This window comes from Marmota marmota, unplaced genomic scaffold (assembly GCF_001458135.2).
Source record: "Marmota marmota marmota unplaced genomic scaffold, marMar, whole genome shotgun sequence".
Classification (NCBI taxonomy): Eukaryota; Metazoa; Chordata; class Mammalia; order Rodentia; family Sciuridae; genus Marmota; species Marmota marmota.
Window position 1 is genome coordinate 3,794,967 of NW_025999913.1, and position 14,017 is coordinate 3,808,983.

Below are 14,017 nucleotides of genomic sequence, written 5' to 3' on the forward strand. Positions count from 1 at the left end.
GTAGGAATATATCGTTTGGAGTTTTTTAAAGAAAAATATAGTCTCATATCTAAGTATTTTTCTGCAACTTCTTTAGACAAATAATTTTTCTTAGTAATCCTTCAAAAAATCAAAATTAGAAACTGCTTCATTCTTTTTAGAGCTGTATGACTACATTTCATAACATGGATATAGTGAATATCCTAATCATTTAGCCTTTCTCTGATTAATGGCCAATTATCTTATTTCCAATAGTTTAATATTTCCAACAGTATTAAATTAGTCCTCTCAAGAGATTCAACTTAGCAGTTGGCCTCTAAAGGATTGTATCAATTTATATCACCCTTAGCCTTGCTGAAAATGTTTTTTGGTTGGTTTGGGATCTTCTTTTTTTTTTTTTTTTTTTGGTGTTGGAATGTAGTGTGTGTGTGCATGTGTGTAAACCCAGGGGCTTTGTACACACCACGTGTTATAAACTCATCTATGCCTCCAGCCTCTGAGAAACTCCTTACCAACTCTGGCTATCATCACTCTCACATTTTTACAATATGTTAAAGTCATTTCATTATCTACAATTTGCATTTACCTGATTAGTGTCTGAGGTTAAACGTCTCTTCATAAGATGAACAGTCACTTTATTGACTTTTCTGGGAATTACTTTTTCATATTCTCTTTCTCTGTTGGTTTTTGTTTGTTTGTTTGTTTGCTTTCATTTGTTTTTGTTTTTGTTTTTGTTTTGTGGTGCTAGGGATCATACCCATGGCCTCTCAGAGGCTAGGCAAGTGCCCTACCATGGAGCTACGTCCACAGCTCCATGGTCTGGATATTAATCTTTGGTCTATTAAGAAAATTGCAAATGGTTTATCTGAGTCTCTCACTTGCCTTTTTTTTTTCTTTCTTTTTCTTTTTACTCCTCAAATGGTTCTAGCAATGCTCCTGACTCGGCCTCCCACGTAGCTGTGCCTGCGGGACCATGTCAACATGCCCACCTTCCCACTTGACTTCTAATAACTTTATCCTTTATCACATGGCCCTTCCAGTTTTATATAATCTATAATAAATTTTTAACTGAAATTCATGCATTGCCAAAAATCTGCATTATCTGAAGGGGAAACCGTCTCTTGGATGTGAATGAAAAGAACTTAATAGAGGAAGTTGCAAATAAGACTTAATTGGGAAATAAGGAATGATGCTGCTCCCACCTGCCCTTTCTTCATTCTAGCCTGTTTTGGCTTCGAGTTTGGGTCTGGTAAGAGGCTGAGAAAAGTAAATGCACGGGTAAGTGATTTGCAGGTTCGAGGCAGAGCTGAAGTGAAGTCAAAGGTGGTTGCTGTTGGGAGACAGTTCCTGGGCCTCTTGCGTCTCTGCACATCTTGCAAGCAGAGGCGCTGCCTTTGCTACAGACTATCTTTTCAAGGATACGTGCCTAGAGAACAGCCTTGGAAGATAGAGCATCTCTCTCCAGAGCAAAGAACTGATTTGTTTGCTCCCCAGTATAGCAAGAAAAACATCTTCTCCCAGGCAGCAGTTGGCAGACTTGCTGATGACCCATAATAAAAGATGGGGGCTTCCTAACCTCGGGGCTTCTCTCCTGGAACACACCCTCTGTGCATGGAGGTGTTATCTGTCCCCATTTGCCCATTCTGAGGAAATTAGGGTCTAGGGAGCCCCCACTAGAAAGTGATGAGACTATGGCAGGCTAACCTGTTAACGTTACAAGTAAAATCTCAGAACCTTCACGTTCTTGGCAATTGCCATGTAATGAAAGATTAAAGCACTCAACTCTTGTTCCAGACAGACGTCCTCCTCAGCTTACAACATAAAAATCACCCAACCGAGTTCTTCTCTTAAAGCCAACAGTCCTTAAATGGTTAAGGAGAAGGAAGGTTTACATGTTACGTTTAATTGCTGCAAGTCTAATATTCCAAGGGTTCCCATGTGGATGAAGTAGATTTATTTTGTGTAGCTCTAGAGAATGAACTGACAGGCAGACAATATAGTAACAAAATTCAGCTCAATATAGTAACAAAAAGAAATTCTAACAAATAGAGATCTCCCAAAGAAAATCAATGTGGAGGTCATAAACTCACTAATGACTTAACTGACCACTCATGGGACTTCTACATAGGGAAGAGGTGAGGCAAGATCATGCAAAGTTCTCTTCAAAGACGCTACAGGTGGTTGCTGGGCATGGAGGTACACGCCTGTAATCCCAGCAACTCAGGAGGCCGAGGCAGGAGGATTACAAGTTCAAAGCCAGCCTCAGCAAATAGCTTGGCCCTAAGCAAGTTAGAAAGACCTTGTTTCAAAATAAAAAATAAAAAGGGCTGGGGATGTAGGTCAGTAGTAGAACACTCCTAGGTTCAATCTCTAGTACCAAATTAAAAAAACAAAAACAAACAAACAACAACAACAAACAAACAAAAAAACACAATGTTACCAGTAGAGATATTGCTTTGGTGGACCATTTAATCAGATTTATTTTCACATCAAGTTTTGGGGAAAGTGAGCAGGCAGATCCAGATGGGACACTCAGATGGCTGCACTTGAGATGATAATCATGGATGCTGTATCTCCTGCTTAGTCCTGCAGAAACTCAATCAAGACTAGCTCACCCAGGTTTGAGTTGGTGCTGGGGAATCGATTCCTGTTAGTCAAGTTCACCAGAAGCCCAAGTCACAAGCTGGAAGTCAAGACCCTAATTTTAGATCAAAATTCAAACTTTTCCCACAACTATCATTTTATAGTCCAATATTAACAACACTCTACTCCTCTCCAGCTTCTAGGTACTAACTAGTTAATAACCAGATGTTTGGTTATTAAAAGCCAAAGAGAAAGGATTTGAATGACTCTGGGGCTTGCTTAATCTGATATGTTGCATTAAATAGTTGCAATACAGGCTGATGCAATATCTCTTCTCCAGTGAAGAATATACTTCTTTCGTGTACAAGACTAGAATATTATTGTTTATTAAACACCTGTGTTTCTCTTTTGACAGTGCTGGAAAAATTCAATAATCATTAGCTTTATTCTTTGTGAATCCATCAGTTTTCTGTTGCTATAACAAAATACCCAAGGCCAGGTACTTCATAAAGAAAAGAGGCTCAGATAGCGCACAGTCATGAAGGTTCATGAGCATGGTGCCATTTGCTTCACTCTGGTGGAGACCTTCTACCTACAACATGACATGGTGGATGGCACCTTGGGGGAAGCATATCCAAAAGGAAGAGATTACATGGCACGACAGGAAGCCAGAGGGATTCAGACTTGCACTTTTTAGCACAACTCATTCTTAATGGAGGCCTCTCAAGAAGTGCATTAATCCCTACTGAGGGTGGTGCTCCTGGGTATCTAATTATTATGCACCAGGCCCTACCTCCCTACCTTTTACCGGTTCTATCACATTCCCAGCGTGTGAACCTCTGGGGGACACACTCAACCACATGCAAATCCTAGCACTCCCTTCTCAAGACCTGAGAAGGCTCATCCTCTACCTGTTTGCAGTTTGTAGCAGGTTTTCCCACCATAGTGAGTTTACACCTTATTGGTTTTTTTGTCTTCTTCCCAAAGTTATCTAAGGAAACACCCCCACTTCATTAGCCCTAAGATGGTACGGGGCATGCTTGGGCTGTCCTCTCCTGGCTCTCCGCTTACTGGCTGGGCATCTGTGCATAGGATCACCTCACTGCTGTATGCTTCGGCTTCCTCGCATGTAAAAGATTTCAACATCTACTTCTGGCTCAAGGCTAATGACCACACACATTAAATAATAAATAAATACTTCACAACACCGAGAGTGAGCCCCGATGTCAACAAGGCACACTGGGCGATGATGATGGGTCATTGTGGGGTCACTGACTGTGACAAATGCATCTCTCCAGATGGGGAGGTTGATCCTGGGGAGGCCGTGCATGAAGGGGTGAGGAGGCATATGGGAGCTCTCTGGACCTTCCTTTTAATGTTTCTATAAACCCAATACTAGTCTTAGAAATAGTCCTCCATAAAAAAATAAAAATATTGAGAAAATACTTTATATAAGATGTAAATATCTAAAAAATCAGAATCACTAAAACCACACAAATCCTAACAGAATCATACACCATGTCACATTGGGTGGCTTTTGTGCTTAATGCTAATTCAATCCTCAGCTTCAATGTCAGGGAATGACACTTTTTTAGTTGGGTGTGGTTTGAGTGTCCTCCAAAGGTCCCTTGTGATCTAACATTTGGTCCATAGCCTGGAATTGTTTATAGGTAGTAGAACCTTTAGTAGGTGGGGCCTAGTGAGAGGAATTTAGGTCATTGGGGGGTTGTGCCCTTGAAGGGACTGCAGGACACCCACCCTCCCCCCTTACTCTGACACACGCTCCCACCATTGCCATCCACTGGCCCCTAACCCTCACCAGAGTCTGCACTATGCTGTTTAGACTTTGAACCTCCATGTGTTAGCCAAACAAACCTTGTCTTCTTTGTAAGCGTCCTGCATCAGGCTTTTCAATGCAGTAATGCAGAGCTGACTAATACACCCTATGCTCTGGCTGCCATTTTATTTTTGATGCCCATAGTTGTTTCCATAATTGGATGTAGTGAGAGCATTGTGGTTTTGTTTTTTGGAAATTCTACACATTGTATGAAACCTTGTGCATGGGGGTTGGGGGGGTTGTTAGGAACAGAGCTGTATTGTACCAGGAGGAACCTGGCATGGAGAGCAGACTCTGCCGTGTGTGGATCCTGGATCTCTCACCATGATCAGGATGTTCTGTCAATGATGGGTTAGGAGGGACACAAGGAAAAGACAAACCATCTGCCAGCAGCAAACTCATGTGGGTAGTGGGGCAGCAGTCTGCAGAGCCGAATGTCAGATTCAGCACCTCAAACAGGAGCTTGGGAGATGAGCACTTCGGACCCCAGCACTTCCCAAGTGCTCCAGGAAAGACGATCGCCTCACTGTCTCAGCATTTTCCATTTGGATCCAGACATCCTGGCAGGCACCAGGACACAGATGCCAAATGAGAGAGAGAGAGACAGAGAGAGAGAGAGAGAAGGTGTGCCAGGAATTCTGAAAGATCTTAAAGAGATTTTTTAACTCAAAGAAAGTGAAAGAACATGACTTTTAATTTCCCCAATTTCATTCATTTCCATGGCCAAAGCCCCATCCGGGCATGACGCGTGGTGATCCCTTTACTGTAGTTGAAACCCGAGGTGTGAGAAGCACTGTGCTCACTAAGACTTACATCAGCTGCTGCTGCGCGACATGCAAAAACTTGTAGTTTAATTTTAGCTTTATAATAAATAAGGGTTTCCCAAGCCCACTCAGGAGCCCAGGCTCTCACTAGGTCTACAGGTATGCTCTGAATTCAGACACAACCAAAGGTTCCACCGTGCTAAATGTCCCAGCAGCCAGGACTAAGCAGCCATCTGCTATTTTTTTTCCTTTTGTTTATTTATTTATTTATGAACAGAATCTTAAGTGTGTGTGTGTGTGTGTGTGTGTGTGTTAAAAGTTAGCAGGAGCTGGGCACAATGGTGCAAGCTTGTAATCCCAGCAACTCAAGAAGCCAAGATAGGAGGAGTGCAAGTTTGAGGCCAGCCTAGACAAATTAGAGAGGCCATAAGCAACTTAAGCAAAAATCTGTCTCAAAATCAAAAAGTAAAAAGGGCTTGGGATATGGCTCAGTGGTAAAGTGTCCCTGGGTTCAATCCCCAGCACACACACACACACACACACACACACACACATACACACATACACACACAAAATGGTACCAGGGAAAAGAGCGATGGCAAAGAAGTGAATCACTGAAGAGCATAATTTTTTAAGTTTTGGAGCAACTAGATGGCATCTATTTCATTTTCCATTGCTACAACAAATGGCTGAGGCTGGGTAGTTTATAAAGCAAAGAGTTGTATTTAGTTCACAGTTTGGGAGGCTGAAAGTCCAAATAGTATGGCATTGGCTCTAGTGAGGGCTCCCTGGTTTTGTGACATCATGGCAGATGGCATCATAGTAGGAGTGTGAGGCGGAGAAATTGCATAGTGAGACAGGAAGCCAGAGAACAGGAAGGCTTATCCTTCATAACAATGAATGCTGTCGCAAGAACTAACCATGTTCACGGGAGAACTGCGTTAAATCCTCCCGAGGGAACTGACCCAATTACCGTGCACTAGATCCCGCCTCCAAAAGCTGGGTACCACCTCTCCACGGCACCACACCGGGGACTAAGCTTTCAACACAGGAACTCTTGAGCGACATAGCAGATGGCATTAGCTGATTCATTCAATGAACCCCGTTTACTGCAGGTTCTCTTCATATATAACCGGCCCTGTGATGGGTCCTGGGGCAGTCCCAGAGGAGACTCAGGCACAAGCCACTCTCAGGAAACTCCTTGTCTAATTAATACCCAATAGTGGTGACGCCAAGAAGAAGAGCCATGAGGCAGGGCAAATGAAGTCCTTTGGTGGCTCTGCGGGTGACAGTTAATGCCACATATGGGAATCCTGGGGACATCCAAAAAGGGGCTTGATGAACAACACTTTCTTTCAGGGGTGAAGAAATATGGCAAAGAAATATGAAATGCATAGAAAGAAAAAATAAGATACAGGGATGAATTTTTAAAATATAAAGAGGGTGAAACAGTCTTTCTACACAAGAAATGTATGAAGATCTTTCTAGTTTTCAGCTGTGAAACTTCTAATGCCAAATTAAACACTGTCCTGGGGACTAAGGGTAACACAGATGGCAGAAATGGGCTTCGACGTTTCTTTCCTCCATCAGTGTTGGAACGAATGCAGCCATCCTGAGAGATGCTTCACCCCGGTCTCTCCTGGTCACTGAATGTGGTCATTCCCAGCCGCATCCTGATGTCTGCAGGTTAACGGATACCCAAGGAGCCTGCAAACCCAGGTACTGACCTTGTGATGGAGAAGTCATCTTCTCCAAAAACTTACCCTGAATCAGCTCTGATTATTGAGGTCTGCTTTGTGCCGAGGACCATGGTAATGGAGACTGGTGGTAAGGGCTACAGGGGACACCATCTGGCTCACACTGGATGTTGTCTGTCCCCAACTCCTGTGTGCTCACTGTCCTCTTCTCCGGCGGTCCAGTAGCTCATCCGAATCCCCTGATAATCTGTAAAGCCCTTGGGCAGGAACAATGGCTTTGTTCTCCACATTCCCAAAGACTGGCGCAAGCTAAATGGAAAGACAAGCAGCTCCCCTTACAAATATTTCTTATTCATTCAAGCATTTTACGTCACCTGTATTTGATTGTGTGCACACACATGTGCTTGCACACACAGTCTGCCTCGTTTCAGAAAAATTTTCAAATGCCTTATTTTATTTTTTCACCTCTTTTTGAATTAATATTTCTTTTGGTGTGTGAATGCACTTAAATCTTCCCAGTCATCTTTTTAATGTGTAAAGACAATTTTAAATGCATCTGTAATAAAAAAAATGCAACTGTAAAAACATTCAACTGACACGCAGAATCACCACTATTATACAGTCTGTATTTTGTAGCTCAAATATGCTACAAATATAAGCCAGGCATAGTGGCACATGCCTGTAATCTCAGGGGCTTGGGAGGCTGAGTCAGGAGGATCGGGAGTTCAAAGCCAGCCTCAGCAAAAGTGAGGTGCTAAGCAACTCAGTGAGACCCTGTCTCTAAACAAAATGAAAAATAGGGCTGGAGACGTGGCCCAGTGATTGAGTGCCCCTGAGTTCAATCCTCTGTTCCCCCCCAAAAAAATCCAAAATATAAAAGTATGTATTTTATTCTTACCCAAACTATAGAACCACTGCATAAAATCAGCCAAACGTGTTTTCATTTCACTTCTCGCTGTGTGCACATTCCACAGCAGCCGGCCTTCAGCTTGCCTCTGGGTGAGGAAGGATGGAAAGGAGAAGGGACTCCGGGTTCCTACATTGCCTTTATTTATTTTTCCCTATGTCGTCACCTTCAGCATAAGTACTGGCTAAAACAGGGGAACAACGTGGGTGAGAAAGGCTATGATGGTCCCTTGGTCGTCCTTGTTACTGAAGGTCATTACCTTCTTTCTGATGTGAACCAAGTACTGGCTCTAATGGAAGCCAGGGCCTCCTTCCCCATCAGTCCCTCAGGGGCACCACACGCTCAGCACCTTTAGGTCTCACTGGACCCTGCACACCACGGTTCCCTGGAACTCGGTGCTTCTGGGCCTCAGGGACACAGCTTGGGGATGGGCCAATCGCCTGGCACACGCGCTTGTTGCCTAGAGCTCTTCTGCTCATGCGCACAGCGCTTCACTTGTAAAGCGCCAAATTCAAAGATAAAGTCAGGAACTTCAAGATGGCGACAATGGAGCATTTCACCAAGGCCAGGGCCCTTCCAGGCACTAGGCCCTGCATAATGTCACCACGCCTAGTGCCCATGAAGCAGTCCCTGACTGCTGAATGGTCACAACTGATTGGGCCTCATTTTTAAGCAATAACTGGATCAAAAATAGCTAAAAGAGAAAGCCTTACAAATTTTAAGACCACTACAATAAAGAATACATACCAAGTCAGATGAGTTAATATTATCATGGGACTTTAAAAGCTTTTGGGCATGACTCTGACAAGACATTGTTTTGCTCTTCAATACCTAAAAGCCCATCAGAACAGGGGAGCAGGAGTGTTCCTTGAATGAATAGACCCAGTCCCTGATCCAAGAACACCAGTCTAGCTGGGGAGATAGAGAGCTACAGAAACACATTGCCAGACAGACTATGGCTGCACTGTGATGTCAAATAAGTGGTACAGAGGATGAAGAGAGAATACTCACCCTCCCTTACATGGTCCCCAAGAAACAGAGCCTAAGACAAGGGTTTTGCATGCAGGGACAGTCCTGTGTCACTGAAGGATAAGGACACTCTGAGAGATGAGTCATCACTGGGTAACTTTACCAATGTGCAAATACCACAGAACCTACTCACATAAACCTGGATGGAATAGGCCAGTCCCCCACCAAGGACTTTTGGTGCAATGAAGGGGTGTGATAAGTAAGAGATGGATGAGGCTGCTCCTGGCACCACACAGCAGACTGTTTCACAGGAACCTTAAAAAAAAATAAGTAGGAATACACTCTAAAATAATGACAAAAAGTATAGTATAGTAAATGCATAAACCAGTAACATTGCTACGTATTATCATTATCAAGTATCACGTACCATCCATCATTGTATGTGCTGCTGTACTTTCCCATGGCTGGCAGCGTGGTAGTTATTTATATCAGCATCACCCTAAACACACAGGTAATGCACTGAACTATGACATCATCAGTAGGCAATAGGAATTTTTCAGGGGCATCATAATCTTATGAGGCCACCCTTGTGTATGAAATCCATCATTAACCAAAAAACATTTTTATGCAGTGCACAGTTTATTTTGGGAAATGATACAGGGAAGCAAAAAAATGAAGAGAATCAGAAAAGGGAACGCTGCCCATAGGTAACTGCCACGCTCCTTGGTGTTTTGGAGAAATGGGTCTCAGTCCCACTGAGCCCCTCTGAAGAACCACATAGAATTCACCTTCGCCCCAAGACCGCAGGGGAAGAATTGCTCCACTGGCTCCCAACGTGGACTGGTCCAGGGCTGCCCCAGGGCTGCTCATCAGCTGCTCAGCGTTTCCAGGTTTGCACATGCCTGGACGGTGGAGCAGGCCCTCCCAGTCATCCCACATGCGGCAGTGGAGGAGCCCGAGGCAGAGAAGAAACACTGGTGCAGCTGAGGGGAGGTGGGGCCAGGCTACACCTGTGTGCTGCCGGTTGCCACAGTGACACCTGGAACAAAAAGGTGTGGCTTGGGAGAAGCATCGGAGATGTTCTCCACAACATCCAGCCCAGTGCTTTTCAGACCTGGGCACGTTTCAGACTCATTAGTGATTGATGAGCCTCATTCTCGGAGTTCCTGGCTCAGGAGATCTGGAATAGGGGCTGAGAGTTATCATTTCTACCATGACAGGGGCATTAAAGCATCTAAGATAGGTGTTATGGTTTGGTTCCTAAATGCCCCCCAAAGGCTTATGTTGCCAGCCTTGCTTGCCAGCCCATGGTGCCCCTGGGAGGTGGTGGAACCTTTAGTGGGTGGAGCCTAATGAGAGGAAGTCAGGTCATAGGAGGTGTGCCCTTGAAGAGGATGTTGGAACTCAACTCCCTTTCTCTCCTTCTTTGCTTCCTGGTTTCCGTGAGGTAAGCAGCTATGCCCCATGCATCCTCCCTGCCATGATGCACTGTGCCACCACAGGCCCAAAGCAACAGGGCTAAGTGACCATGGGTTGAAAGCTCTGAAACCATAAGCCAAAATAAACCTTTTTACTCTTAAGTGGATTTCTCAGGTATCTTGACACAGTCACAGAAAGCTGTCTAGCACAATAGCCATCCACCCTATACAGAGAATCAGGCTGATCAACAGGAACAAAGAGAAATTCTTCAAGATTATATATATATATATATATTTGGTGCACTTTCACCTGTGCCATAGCTATTGAAAATTTATGGAGAATCGCTTGTCTATTGAAAACCTAATGAGAATTCCAATAGCCAACAGTACAGAAGAGGCTGATGTCAGTGATGTTGTGTGCATCTTATCCCCACCTCACTCCAAATCTACTCTCAGCCCTTCTCTGGGACAGGAAACTTGATCTTTCTGGATTGGATCATCCAGATTGGCCAATTGGAGGCAGCGTCAGGAAATCAAGAGGTGGGAGGAGAGACCCAAGGGCATGTATCCTGCCAGCTCCCTCCAGCCTCGCCACAGGTTGCTGGTGGCTGTGTTCCCTTATGGTACCTTCTGTTGGTGGTCCCTCTCACCCAGCTCATTTCTTATCAGACTCTGACAATCCTGTCCCCAGTCTCTTGTGGTCCTTCAGGGCTCAGGGTGCCTCTGCACCCCTGGCTGGTCCCCATAATTCTGCCCAAAGTGCTTCATTTAAAAAGTCTTTTCAACTCAGCTATCTCCTTCCTACCAGAACCCCGACTAATAACCGTATCTTTGGAAAAAAAGAAAAAATAGAGCCAGGTCCATAAGTCAACTGGCATTTCTGAGCCTTTTGGCATGAAAAATAACCCTGATAACACTCAAGTTGATAACTGAAATTTTAAGACTTACACACAAGATCAAATGAAATATAAATTGAATAAACAGATGAGTAATGTATAAAAATAAACCCAGAGCTTTGGGTGATTGTGGCAATTAAAGAAATACCCCCCAAAGCAGGGGGGGGGGGAACTTGATAGAGATGAATTTTTCTTCCAAACCAGAAGGAATTTGCTATAGGCAAGGGAGAGGCCCCGAAAGTGCTAGCTTGTGCTCTATAAAACTTCCCCCCATCCACACACGTTCTGAAAACACGGAGCCCTGGCAGGAGAAAAGAAAAGGTGATTGAAGTTCTATCTGTGAGCATGAAACTTTTCAGACACATCTTGGGAAATAGGAGATAAGATCGGATCAGAAATTAAATAACCAGAGAACACACTGATAACACGACGTGTTGCAATCGGTTTAAAGTTCACGTCTTGCTTGATTTATGTATTCATAGTAAAATCAATCAAAAGGCCAGTGGCTGTTGAGTCACCTAACTATTCCATGACCCTCCCCTGTCCCCCGCCCCCAGCCTCTGCCCTGCCTCTGTCCTCAGGGATCCTGTACATGTTGCCTCCATGGTCAGAGCCTCCGTGGTCTTTGGCAGGGAGGGGCAGTGACTTCTGACCTTACAGGGACCTTCTAAGTGAGACGCTTAAATTAGATGGTGGGTTTTTTTTTTTGGTTTTTTGGTTTTTTGTTTTTTTTTTACAGCAAGGGAGGATTTTTTCTAGCCTTACGGCTTTTCTAAAAGGCCTTCTGTTCTGTTTTTACTGTGTTTACACTGGGCCCTGTTGTTGTCCAGATTCCCGAGCCCCTATTAAGCCTGAGTCCTTCAGAATTTCTAGAGCTTCTCTGCTAATCCGATGTGTGTGGTGCTTTTCTTCTAGCTAAGCATGAATGTAGGGCACATCAGGGCTCTCGATCACTACAGCAGAATGTGTCCCCATGTGATTTTACAGGAGATGAAGTCTGTCTTTCCTCTTTTTATCAATGAATGGATCCAGGCTGTTGGTTACGGTGTTTTAACTCAGGTGAGAGGGTATCGTTATCATCCTCAAAATAGTGTAGGTTTCTTGAACACTTACTTTGTCCTGCATGGTGCGTATTCAAGTACTTAATCCTATAGTAATCCTGTGACACATCCCTGTTGGTTCGCTTTTCATCATTATTACAAAATACCTGACATAGGCTGTTTTGAAAAAAGGAAGTTTACTGGGCTCATGGTTTGGGAGGTCCAAGGACACGGTGCCTGCATCGACATTCTGGTGAAGATGTCATGGCGGATGGCGGATGGAGGATGGCAATAATGGGAGCAAGTGTCAGAGCGAGCAGTCACATCTGGCGCCAGGCAGCAGAGGAAGACGGGTTTCACAATTCCTCTCGGCCATGCCCCCCAGTGACCTACGGATGTCCACTAGGCCTCACCCCTTAAACGTCCACACCGTGTTCCAACACTCCACTCTGGGGGCAAGGTCCCCACACGGGAACCTTGGAGGGATATGAACCACAGTCCACCACACCGTCCTGTCTTTACAAATGGAGAAATTAAGCTCCAGGGGGACTAAGAGTAACCGAGATCGTCGAGCTGGGAGGTGACAGACCTGGATGTGGATCCCACCAGCCCATTTTTAGTCTAACTCTACTATTCTTGGCCAGGAGTGTCTTTACCTTACCCCCAACTCTGGGGGTCACTAAGCAACGTCTAGAGATATATTTGACTGCTCCTGGCATCTACAACATACAGGACAGTCCCCACGACAAAGAATTAGCCTCAATTGTCAATAGCGCCCAAGCTGAGACCCTGCTCTAACCATTAGGCTACCTGATGTTACAAGCCTTTTTAGTGTCGTAATAGCTTTGTATTTGGTAGGACCTCTGTGTGGGCATGGGTTCCAACAGTGTTGTGTTGTCTTCTCCCAGATTTACCCTTGGTATGTTAGGATAGGAAAGCTCTGCTCTTCCCCACTAGCCTTCACCTCCTGTGAAATCCTCCCTGAGTGACGATGGAGTGATGATTGGCTGCTGGGCAGAACAGTTGCTCTGTGAGAAAGTAGGTCAGGCTAGGGTCTTCTGTGACAAGCTCCCTGGTTCCGGGGTTCAGGTTTGCTGGTGTGTGTGTGTGTGTGTGCGTGCGTGAGTGCACGTGTGTGTGTTTGAATTATCATATAAAGTTGAAAAGAAAAAAATCAATTCTTCTGTAATTTCTCTGGCTTTTTCCTCCACATTGAACTATCATACCAGTTCTACCCTAGCTTGAGAAAAGTGCAGGAACTATATTTCGGTTTTTATAAAGTGTCTTCCATGCTTCATCTTTTCTCTGTTACTATTTAAAAATTACCTGAGACCAGGGTCAAGATTAGAAAAGTAGGCGGCTGATGATTCTGAAGGCTGCAAAGTCCAGGAGCGTATGACTGGCATCTGGGTGGCACCTGGGAGGGCATTCTGGCTGCAGCCTGGCTTGGTGGAGGGCCTCTCCTGGCCAGACGGAGCCAGCTGCTAGCTTGGGGCTCTCTTCTTATGGCCCCTGAGGCCCTCATCGGGGCCTCTTCCCCATGACCTCATCTAATGTTAATAATTATCCAGAGGCTCCACCTCTGTACCTCATTAACCTATGAATTTGGGGATCAAATTTTCAGCACATGAACTTTTGCAGGACAGGCTCAAACTGTAGCCGTGGCCTGGAGTCTCGCTTATTTGGGGCCTATGCCTTGCCTTTGGGTATCAGGCAGGGAATACACAGCTCCCAGACATCAGAGTGTGGCCTTTCCTCCTCTACAGTCTTGTTTCTCTGAGGTTAACATCTTATAGAAAAGAAAAAAGACTTCCTTCTTGTGGTGTGTATGAACAAAGAGGTGCTAGCAGACTAAGTTTTTGAAAAGATCTCACTTCCTCCTCACTCCCCCCAAAAAATGAAAATCAGAGACAAGTTTAGAAACTTC

General features: G+C 44.6%; 1 long non-coding RNA gene across 2 annotated transcripts; it reads right to left on the minus strand.

The window, feature by feature from the left end:
- Positions 1-5,863: 5,863 nt before the first annotated feature.
- On the minus strand, positions 5,864-13,621 carry LOC107149225. 2 transcript variants are annotated; one of them, XR_007346188.1, is made up of 4 exons: positions 13,417-13,621; positions 7,759-9,775; positions 7,023-7,169; positions 5,864-6,870 (listed from the first exon to the last, which is right to left on the minus strand). It is a non-coding gene; the product is annotated as an uncharacterized LOC107149225 (long non-coding RNA). The 2 variants fall into 2 exon arrangements; XR_007346187.1 differs by having other exon boundaries at positions 5,864-7,169.
- Between the last annotated feature and the right edge of the window lie 396 nt (positions 13,622-14,017).